This window comes from Camellia sinensis, chromosome 7 (genome assembly GCF_055761805.1).
Source record: "Camellia sinensis isolate YWXY chromosome 7, ASM5576180v1, whole genome shotgun sequence".
NCBI lineage: Eukaryota > Viridiplantae > Streptophyta > Magnoliopsida > Ericales > Theaceae > Camellia > Camellia sinensis.
The window spans coordinates 25,723,098-25,734,332 of NC_138967.1; positions in this window are offsets into that span (position 1 = coordinate 25,723,098).

Below are 11,235 nucleotides of genomic sequence, written 5' to 3' on the forward strand. Positions count from 1 at the left end.
CTTTCTAAACACAACTATTTTAGTCAGGTTAATATAGCCAAAAAAATTAAACAACCAACTAAAATATCCAAATTTCCAAATAAGGCCATTGTGTTCAAAATTCTCTTTGATCTCAAAGTGTCAGTGAGAACTTTACTAAATAGTATCAAGAGCCTCTAAACATATCTAGTAGTCATACAATTATTATTATTTTTTAAAATTTTTGTGAGGGACTTTTGGTATCTTTATTTTACGTGCAAACCAATGGAACAATAAGCATAGATTTTATTTAAATAATTACTGAAAGTGATACAGATTGGATGCACTCATCAGAGCTCAAATCGACAAATCCCAAAACATAAACAATAGATAGAGTGATTTCCCGAGAGAGAGAGAGAGAGAGAGAGAGAGAGAGAGAGAGAGAGAGAGAGATTACACATAAAGTCTCGCTTGAGGTAGGAGGTACATAATGTCTCAAGGTAAGAGGTACATAATGTAAAACAGGTAAATGAACAAAAGAATGGAATGGATTACACAAACTAAAATAGAAAGGCTTGAAGGTGCTAACACAGCGTATGCCCCTATAATGAATGCCAACAACATTGCAATCAGAGCATAAAAAGTATGACAAAAAGCTAAACCAAGTTGCTTCTTTAGTGAAGTCGGGTGGTCAGTTAGAGTATAGAGGTGGGTAAGCACTGCAAAAACGGATAATGTCAGGGCAATGGTATCTGTTATCACAAAAGTTATGAAAGCTGCTTTTCTTGTTAGAATTGCCATTCCTTGGTTCGGGTCTTTGTTATCATTAATGTAGCCACCAGGCATGGTAATACCTGCTGTGAAGGTCACCATTGCTATAATTATAGCCACTATCAAATGGGTTTCCTTCGATTTTGAGATGTTTGTGGGTACTGGGAGTCTTTTATAACTAGATCGAGTTTGCTGTAAGAACAAAAACAAAAACTAAATTATAAACGGAAAAAGATGGTAAATGCTAGTGTTTGAAGTTTGACTACTCAAATTACCCTGCCATCTCTTTGAAATTCATTTTGAAGAAAGTCCCAAGCTTCTTTCGCTTTTTTAGCTTTCATGATTTTTCTAAACATCCCGTCTGAGATGCCTCGCTGGATTAGAGAAAGCGTTGCAGCATTCTTCTTTTGGTTCTCCTTGTCAGTCTCATCATCGTACCCATTTTCTACCGTATCCCACAAATCCATAGATAGCAATAGAGTTTTCATCTTCACTTTCCAAAACTCGTACTTCTCATCATCAAAAATTGGAATTGTGGCTGCCATGGAGTTTTAAGGATTTTCTTTCTTCACCTTGCACCTGATATTGCTTCTACAAACCAACAAATCTGATACCAGATGGCAGCCTTTTGTGTAGGCCTATGTAAGTTAATGTTTCAATATTAGAATTGAACAAAACAACAAGAACTTGACCAGACTTTGGCAAGAAGAATAGTAGATTTTCAGCAGCAAAACATCAAGTATTTATACATTGATTCCTCACAGCTTGATGACTTAAGAAGTGTACAAAATATCAAACCATAGAGATTAACTATAGTTTACATGAAAAAAAAAAAAAACCAGAGGGTTGGGGATACCTGCGTTAAAAAAAAAAAAAAAAAAAAAAACACTATAGTTTACATAACTTAACCACACATATCTATGGTTACAACTGTTGACCAAGCTTATACCTTTTTTTTTTTTAAATCAAAACCAAGCTTTTACTTGGTGCTAAATTTTTTTACCACCCATTTCTCTCTTTTCTCCATCATTATAACAAGGATTAGTCTTGGAACTCAAAAAATGTGTACCATAATTTGTCGGGAACGCATGTGAACGGTGGAAATTGAATGAATGTTTAGTGAAGTTCATATGTAGAATAAATTTTGAAAATCCTAAGTGATTCGTGATTAGATCAAGATTTAATTACTCTAATTCCCAATCATTCAAAACACACAATCTAAATCATCAAGCACTTACGAAAGTGATTTACATTGTTGTTTTCGAAAAACAATAAATCGACACAAACGATTTTTACGTGGAAAAATCACAATTGAAGCACCTTCAATTGTGATAAGAAAAACCACGGGAAAAACACTACTAATCAATCTACTACTGAAGAAAGAAAGATTGCAAAGATAAAAAAACAAATTAACCAAACGCTTCCAATTTGTCTTCAAATCTTCTGTATATCTTTCACCGCAACCTTCGTCTTGGAATTGATTAGACTGAAGTTGAATCCACAACTTCTATTGTCGAATCAACGACTACGCATAGTATCAAACTCCTTTGAAACTCTACGCTTGAATCTCCGGATTCCACCGAAGAACACTCTTGAATATAACCAATCAACCTCCTTGATATGTGCTTATCAATACATGACTTTAATACTCACTCAAATCATCAAGGAAAACTCACAAAAAACTCCAGAAGAAACCCTAAGACTCTTAAAGAAGATCTAGGAAAAGTAACCCTAGAGTTGGACCAACAAGCGAATTTATAGAAGCAGAGATCGCGTGGTCCGCTCGAGCGTAGGAATGGACGCTCGAGCGGGGACTCTATATCGCATGTTCCAAACCAGGGTTCACACTTGAGCGGAAGATCCCATGCTTGAGCGTAAAAACACATCACCCAATATTTTTGTAGACACACAAAATACTGTGAGAATGTAAACTCCACTCGAGCGGCCCTTTCCCCGCTTGAGCGGGAAGAAAAAAAACTGGAAAATTACAACTCGACTAATAACATAGTTTTTCCACGGATTTTGACAAACAAAGGTCCTAACAATCTCCCCCTTTGTCAAATCCTGAAATAAAACCATTCTAAACAATTTTCCTAACAAAACCACCACACAAAAAAAACAAAAAAAAAAATCAAAAAAAAAAAAAAAACAAAAAAAAGAAACAAAACAAAAACAAAAACAAAAAAAACAACCACCAAAGACCATGCAATTCTTGAACAATTTCTTTGAACAATCTACCTGAAGAAACAACCACACAAACAAACCAAAACTGTGGAACTGTATAAATAACCAAATATAAGATATCTGAAAAACATAATACCCATCCATCAATAATAATGCCTGTAACAAGTATACCATCCAAAATCCTAAAATATTCCCAAAGCATTCCTAAATCCACAAATAATATCCAATATGCATGCAACAAGTATAAAAGCTAGTCTCAAATTCTAACAATATACTAATATCCACTCCCCTTTTTTGTCCGGGAGAGAACAAAAACAAGATAAACAGTAGTCTAATAAATGAGATCTGTACAAGAAAAGAACTAGCCAAAAGCTTGTCTGGGCATCAATGATCACGGAGCGAGCGGCTGAGACTGTGGCGAGGACTGTATCTGGAGAAAAGACAGGATCTGAGACAAATGAATAGAAGACTGTGCAACAGACTCCTCAATGCGCCTGGAAGAGGCCTCCAACGCAGTGAGCCGAGCATCGGCAGTAGTCTTTAGATCTGTGAGCCTGGCCTCAAAAATATCCGTGCGGCCCTCAAGTCGATCAAAACGAGAAACAATAGACTACTCAAAATGGTGGAGCTGGCCACGGATAGTACGGACTGGAGGTGGCTGCTCCCCCACACCAATAGCCTCACCAGCAGCAGCTGCATCAAACTCAACTTCCTTTGCCATAGCAGCATCACCTGTACTTGTAACGGAACGACCCACCCTAGTAGAAACTCCCCGAACATGAGACTGACTCTGGGAGACAATCTTTTTGGTAAAAGGCCGGGAAGGTGAAGCAAACTCATCCTCGTCAAACGAGGGAACCTCAAACTTGGCGATAAGCCGGTTAATGACGCACTCATAAGGTAGACCAAGGTTGTTACGCTCATACGCAGCAACCATCTTCTGGATGATCAAAGTGACAAGATCAATAGAGCGATGTTGAGCAATACACTGAAGAAAAAAACCCTTGTTCTTGATTGATTTCTGAGCTATGGGTGGTAACGATAATGTTGGCACACACAATGAGGTTAAGTAACCGAAACTGGGGTAAGAGCTCATTTTGCTTAATTAACAAGCTGGGAAGTCAAGGACGAGATGTACCACATAAAGCAGTGGCCACCTTATTGAAATTGCAAGTGGGTCTCATAGGAAAAGGATAGAAGATAGGGAAAACTTTACTAATCCCTAAAAGCTCTCTGATGAGATCAGCAATGACTGTGATAGACTTGGGCCGGACCCAAGTCTTGAATGACGGACCAATGTCATCAAGACTCTCCATGTTACAATAAAATTCTTGAACCCAACCAAGATTTTGAGGACCCGAGAAAGGGAGAACCAAATCCCCATCCAAGGAATCAAAAAAGGGACGGATATGGATAGACTCAAAGGTGTTAGGTTGAACATTTCGTTTGAGATGAACGGTTTAGGATGGATAGGACTCTCGAAACAATTTGGCTTTCTCAGCCGAGGGAAACCGGTTGAAGTTAAAGGTAGGTCGAGAGGCAGTGGACTTCCTTCTCTTGAAAGAAGACATGACTAAACCAAGCAAAATCCAAAAGAATAAACACACAACCCCCAACCCAAGACAAAAATTAAACCAAAAGAGGAAAACAAAACATTAGTAGCACAGTCAAATCTATCAACATGAGTCAGGCAAATAATGCTATAAAGCAATATGGTTAATGTAAGTAATCCCAAGAGAACAAAATGCATTAGAGATGAGTCATGGTGAACAAGGCAACCACATCCAAAGAAACAAATAGACCCAATGGAAATCAGTAGAACATACGACAATAATTGCTCTTAGCCCATCTCAGAATGCCAAAGACTCAATAAAACAGAACAAGATACACACTACCAAAAAGACCCAACCATTACGAACATGAGTGAAAAAGGAAACAAGAGTGAAAGAAAAAATACAAAAATAAATAGATAAAAAGAGGCAAAATCGAAGAGAGACATACCTTAGGTGTGCAAAAACACAGAAATCACCAAAAATTACGCCTAGGAATAGCAATGTACTGAATCGCTAAGAAGCCCTAGGAGAGAGAATGACTTTTGGGGAAAAAAATGAACTGAACAGACGAGGGAGGGAGTTTTAAACCAAACCATTTCGCTCAAGCATGAATTTTAATGCTCGTGCGGGATCCAAAACACGCATGGATACGCTTGAGCTTGAAAAAAGTTGCTCGAGCGCCAAAACCACCCTCGCAGAACTGCAAACCGCTGCACTAAATACTGAATGAAAGAAATACACGCTCGAGCGTGATAGATTCCGCTCGAGCGGGGACACCACACCACCAAACTCTAATTTTTTTTTTAAATAAATAAAAAACAAAAACAACTCAGCCAGAGAAAGGGGGCCTGTAAAACAAAGGGGAGTATCATTGGAAGACTGTAACACTGGGATGAGATGATCCACACACCATGAAGCCTGTAAACTTGTATATATAAAAAAATATGAACCACATAATCGTGAGTGAGTCAGATAATATTTAATCAATGATCATAAGCAACATGAGAATGCATAACTCAACAACAAACATGAGAGCTCACATATAAAATGTGTGTGTGTGATCCTTGAGAGGCCACAGAGCTAGAGTTAATCCTCGTAGTGATCGGATGGCTGGACCTCCGGCAAGAGTAACTAAACATTACAGAGAAAAGTCAAGCCACTAGGAATCACAGGGTATTTGTTGAGTAAACGCGGAGGCTCCTCCTCAATCAATGAGTCATTTTTATTATTAATTTTTTTTTCAACTTTTCTTTCTTGTGGGTACTCACTGGTGGCATGCACGCTCAAGAGTATGGAGACCAAACTAGAGAAGTATGAATTCAAAAAGGATGGCATGGTTGGTGCCTTTGAGGTAGCCTTTTCCTAATGCCCGAACTTCAATGAACTGAGGGAGAAACCATGGAAGTGAAAACATGATGGTAGTTGGTGAAGAGACTCAACATCACCCATGATGTACTAGTATAGGTCAATTCCTTTGAAAAATGAAACAGATACACTGTTAGTGGTCCATAGAGAACTTTGATCACTTGTGCGGAAACCCCTGCAACAGCTTATATCAAAAATGTGTACAAAATGAGATCATAAAGTCAATGAGTATGGGCATTCAAAATGAGTTATGAACAAAGAAGAATGAGATCTTGTAACCAGCATGAGTAGTGTTCATATAAATTTAGATGCAATGATGATAGAAATCAATGATAATGAAATTATAGCATCCAAGCACATAGTAATCCAAACACTCACACCCACTCAAATAACAGGTAACACCCTAGTGACTGAGCACTACACCCAGGGTCTTTCTAAGGAACTCAAACCGAAGAAGATCAAGGGGTCTTGTAAAAATATCAGCTTTTTGATGCATAGTAGGTGCATGTTCAAGAACAACAAGGCCCTCTTCCACTAATTCTCGGATAAAATGATGATGAATGTCAATGTGTTTGGTGTGAGAGTATTGGACAGGATTTTTTGAAATATTAATGGCACTTGTGTTATCACAAAAAAGAGTGAGAGTGTTATGATCTATCCCATAATCATGAAGCATTTGCTTCATCCACAGCATTTGTGCACAACAGCTCCCAACAACAATGTACTCAGCCTCAGCAGTCGAAAGAGAGATGGCATTTTGCTTTTTGCTATGCCAGGAAACCAAATTATTCCCAAGGTAAAAACACCACCCGGATGTACTCTTCCTATTATCAGCACACCCTACCCAGTCAGCATCAGAAAAACCAATAATTTCAGCTATAGTATTGGTAGAAAACCAAACCCCATACCCCAATTTCCCATTAACATATTTAATGATGCGTTTGACCGCAAGAAGATGAGACTCTTTAGGATTGGCTTGGTAACGGGCACAAACACCTACACTGAAAGCAATATCAAGACAACTGGCTGTGAGGTAAAGAAGACTCCCTATCATACTCCTATAAAGGGTAGGATCGACATCAGTACCAGAGGAATCTTTGGAAAGGTGAAGACTGGTGCTCATGGAGTGCGTGCATGTTTGGCAGACTCAAGACCGAACTTTGACACAAGATTTTTGGCATACTTGGTCTGAGAAACAAACATACCAAAAGGAGACTGTTTAATTTAAAGACCCAAGAAATAAGACAACTCTCCCATCATGCTCATCTCAAACTCATGTGTCATGCAATCCGAAAAATATTTCACAAGATGATCAGCAGTGGATCCAAACATAATATCATCAACATAAATCTGAGCAACAAGAATATGAGACTTAGTATGTTTCACAAATAAAGTCTTATCCACACTACCCCTTTGAAAGTCATTATCAAGAAGAAAGGTAGTAAGTCTATCATACCAAGCTCGAGGGGCTTGTTTCAACCCATACAAAGCCTTATCTAACTTGTAGACATGGTTTGGACATTTAGGGTCCTCAAACCCTTTTGGTTGCTGAACATAAGCCTTTTTTTTCAAGTACCCATTCAGAAAGGCACTTTTCACATCCATTTTATACAATTTGAAACCAAGAAAACATGCAACACCAAGTAAAATACGAATAGATTCGAGACGTGCAACTGGGGCAAACGTCTCATCATAGTCAACACCCTCTACTTGTGTGTAGCCTTGAGCAACCAACCTGGCTTTATTTCTAGCCACAGTACCATTCTCATCAGATTTATTTTTAAAGATCCACTTGGTACCTATCACATTCATATCTCTAGGTCTGGGAACTAGAGTCCAAACATTGTTACGTTCAAATTGACCTAATTCTTCATGCATAACATTGACCCAACTATCATCTAGTAAGGCCTCTTTAATATTCTTAGGTTCAATTAATGAAACATAACACATATGAGATACCTCATCCTGAATTTGTCTTTGGATTTTCATTCGATCCGATACACTTCCAATCACCTGTTGAGCTGGATGATTCAGTTTCACCCTTGCTGATGCTTTGAACTCAGGACTTGTGGTGACAGAAGCATCAGAAGTGGTGTCTCTCTGTGCACTCTTTGGACTCTGACTTACCTGAGAAGATGGTGTTGTCTCAACTTCTTGTGCTTGGACCTCAGCTTCTCTTCGACTTTGTGGTTCAGTATCTAGGATTAGAGACTAACCATTTTCATCCTCATTTGTCGCTGGAGTAGGGGAACTTGTGTCATCTATAACCACACTGATCGATTCCATTAAAGAAGAAGATCGCAGGTTATAGACTCGAAAAGTCCTACTAGTGGTTGAATAATCTAGAAAAATACATTCATCACTTCGGGAGTCAAATTTGCCCAAAGGCTCTCTATCTTTGAAAATGTAACACTTACTCCCAAAAGTTTTGAAGTATTTTACATTAGGTTTCAATCCCTTCCAAAATTCATAGGGAGTTTGTAAAGTGTCGGGCCTTAAATACACGCTATTTATGACATAAACAGCAGTATTTAGGGCTTCAACCCAAAACTTTGGAGGAAGTTTCTTACTAAGGAGTATGACCCTAGCCATCTCTTGAACAACCCTATTATTCTTCTCAACCATTCCATTTTGTTGTGGAGTAATAGGTGCAGAAAATTCATGCTTAATTCCATTCATATCACAAAAATCCAAAAACGAACTGTTTTCAAACTCACGACCATAATCACTTTGGATTTTTATGATACGCCCAATGGAAACACCCTGTTCATTTTGGATTTTAAGGACTAAGGCCTAGAAAGCATCAAACGTATCAGATTTTTTTCTTAAAAAACTTACACACGAAAATCGAGTAAAATCATCAACAGTTAAAAAAATGTATCTTTTATCTCCAATGCTTTCAGAGCGAGTGTGTAGCAACCCTCACTTTATCCTAGTCATGCTGATGTACATTTTTGCATGATCCTTGTATTGATTAAGCTTGTATCTTTGCAGATTTTGATTAGTCTCATTTAAGTGTTACTTGCATGTTTTGTTCCTTGCTTGGTGTGAGTTTAGCCAAGGTCATATTAAGCCTAGGTTACGCCCTTGAACTTCTTACACCTAGGACCATCTTGGAACCACCTAGGTTGACCTCCACCCTCACCCTGACATGTTGGCCGAGATGTCATTATCTAGGGCGAGGTGTTCATCACCCAAGGTCGAGATGTGTATTATCTAGGCCGAGATGTTATACCAAAGTGATCTTGTCCCTAGACTGGTACGACCTAGACCAAGGTGTGGCATATCTAGGCCAAGGTGTGGCACAGCTAGGCCAAGTGTTGTCCTTTCTAGTCGAGATCATTGGGACCCTACTTGCCGAAGCTTTGTCCTAGCCGAGATCATTACTCGCCAAAGTGCCCATGTCACCTTACTTGTTGCTTATACTTTGTCATGCTCTTGTCTTATCAATCTATCACCTTTTTAAAGAGATCCAACCAGCCGTTGCCACGTGTCCCAGCAGAGGGTTTAGTCAGCCGGCAGAGTTAGAATTATATCATTTTGTGTTATATCTCTTGCATGGTAGAGAGAGAGAGCTCTAGGAAGAGGAGAGGAAGTTGGAGTAAGAGAGTTAGATCCTAAGCTTGATCTTTAGAGTTTGAGCCGTTTAATCCATGTTTTGAGGTTAGAATCTTGATTTACTCTTGTTATTCTTTATGTTGATCCGATTGCATTGCATGATCCAGCATGATTCATGAGCCATGCATTAATTTAAAGTTTGTTTAGAAAGAGAAAATGATGTTCATGTGTTCTTGAAGAAAAACCATGTTTTGATCTGAAATTTTGTGTCAAGTTCCATGTTTTTGTGTTTGTTTCCATAAGATCTTCTAGTATGGGTACTCAGGTCCATGTTTTCAAACTCATCTCATGAAAACTCAGATTTCGAATAAAGAAGTTATGATTTTAGCATTCATGTTCTTCATGTTCTTCAAGAGGGAAACCCAGATTTTCCCAGACTTCATTTCCTTGAATGTGGTCGTCAGGAACACACCTCGGCCAAGAGGTGTGGGACCACGGCCTAGACCTAGTTAGTACCCAGCATGTTTTCCCTAGATGAATAGACAGCGTTGTAACTCCCAGCATGTTTTGCTTTGTTTTGACTTGATTTTGAAAGAAATGCCGAGATCCTTTCCTATCATGTAAAGCTTGTTTTAAGGATGCATTTCATATCCATCTTTGAGCATCTCACCTTATCTTATTGAAACGCATTCAATGGGATTTATTATGTGCTTGTAGGCCTTGGATCCTTGCTTGTAATTCCTATACCCGAAGAACTATGTGAGTGGTATTTTTAATAAAGCTTTGTTATAATGTTTTGATGAAAGCTTTGCATTGCTTTGTTTTGGAAAAGTATTTGATCAAGCATGAATGATTATCCCTAGTTTTGGTATCAAGTATTATATTTGTTTTGATGACATTCTGGGAAAGTCCTTAGTGTCAGGGGACTATAATGCAACTGCACCCTTGTTTTGAAAGTCCTTAGTGTCAGGGGACTATAATGCAACTGCACCCTTGTTTTGAAAGTCCTTAGTGTCAGGGGACTATAATGCAACTACACCCTTGTTTTGAAAGTCCTTAGTGCCAGGGGACTATAATGCAACGACACCCTTGTTTTGCCACTGACGGTTTTTCGCGTGGGTTTGTTTTGTCCGGAATGTCATCTCTTGTGTTATATTGATGCTAGTAAGCATCCCTTAAAGATTTGAAAGACTTGATTGATGGACTTGGTTCATCCCTTGATTTTGTATAAGTTATGCTATGTATTGTTAGAAAAGAGAACTTGAATATCATTCATGCAAAAACCTTTATTACTGGTATCATTCACTGAGTATCCAAGCTCACCCTCTCTATATATATGTAGGTGACGAGCAGGAAGGCGGTGGTGCCTAGATGGTTGTTGCAAGATGTTTTTGGATTCATGTTTTGTAGCATCTTGAAGATTATGCTTCTTGGCTTGTAATTATTTCTTTTGTACATGTCGGCTTGAGAAGCCTTTTGATCAAGATGTATTTTGTACTTTATTTTATTGTATCCAAGTTGTAAGCTATATTAAGATGTATGACATTTCATTTGATCTATGCACAGCTCTTGTGGACTATTTAGTTTTAAAATTATTGCTTCCGCACATATAGGCCTCATATGTATACTCTGATTGTGTGTGAATCATTGTAAGTTAGCCTTTGGTAATCTCGGATTACTGGCCATCATGGCACCATTCTACTAGGGGCGGAATGGGGTCGTGACAGAGTGGGTCCCATGAGATCCATATGAACCAATTCAAGAGGACGTTTGGTTGTAAAGCTGTTCACCTTTTTATGACGGGCACGGGTTTGCTTCCCAAGTTGACATGGTCCACACACATGAT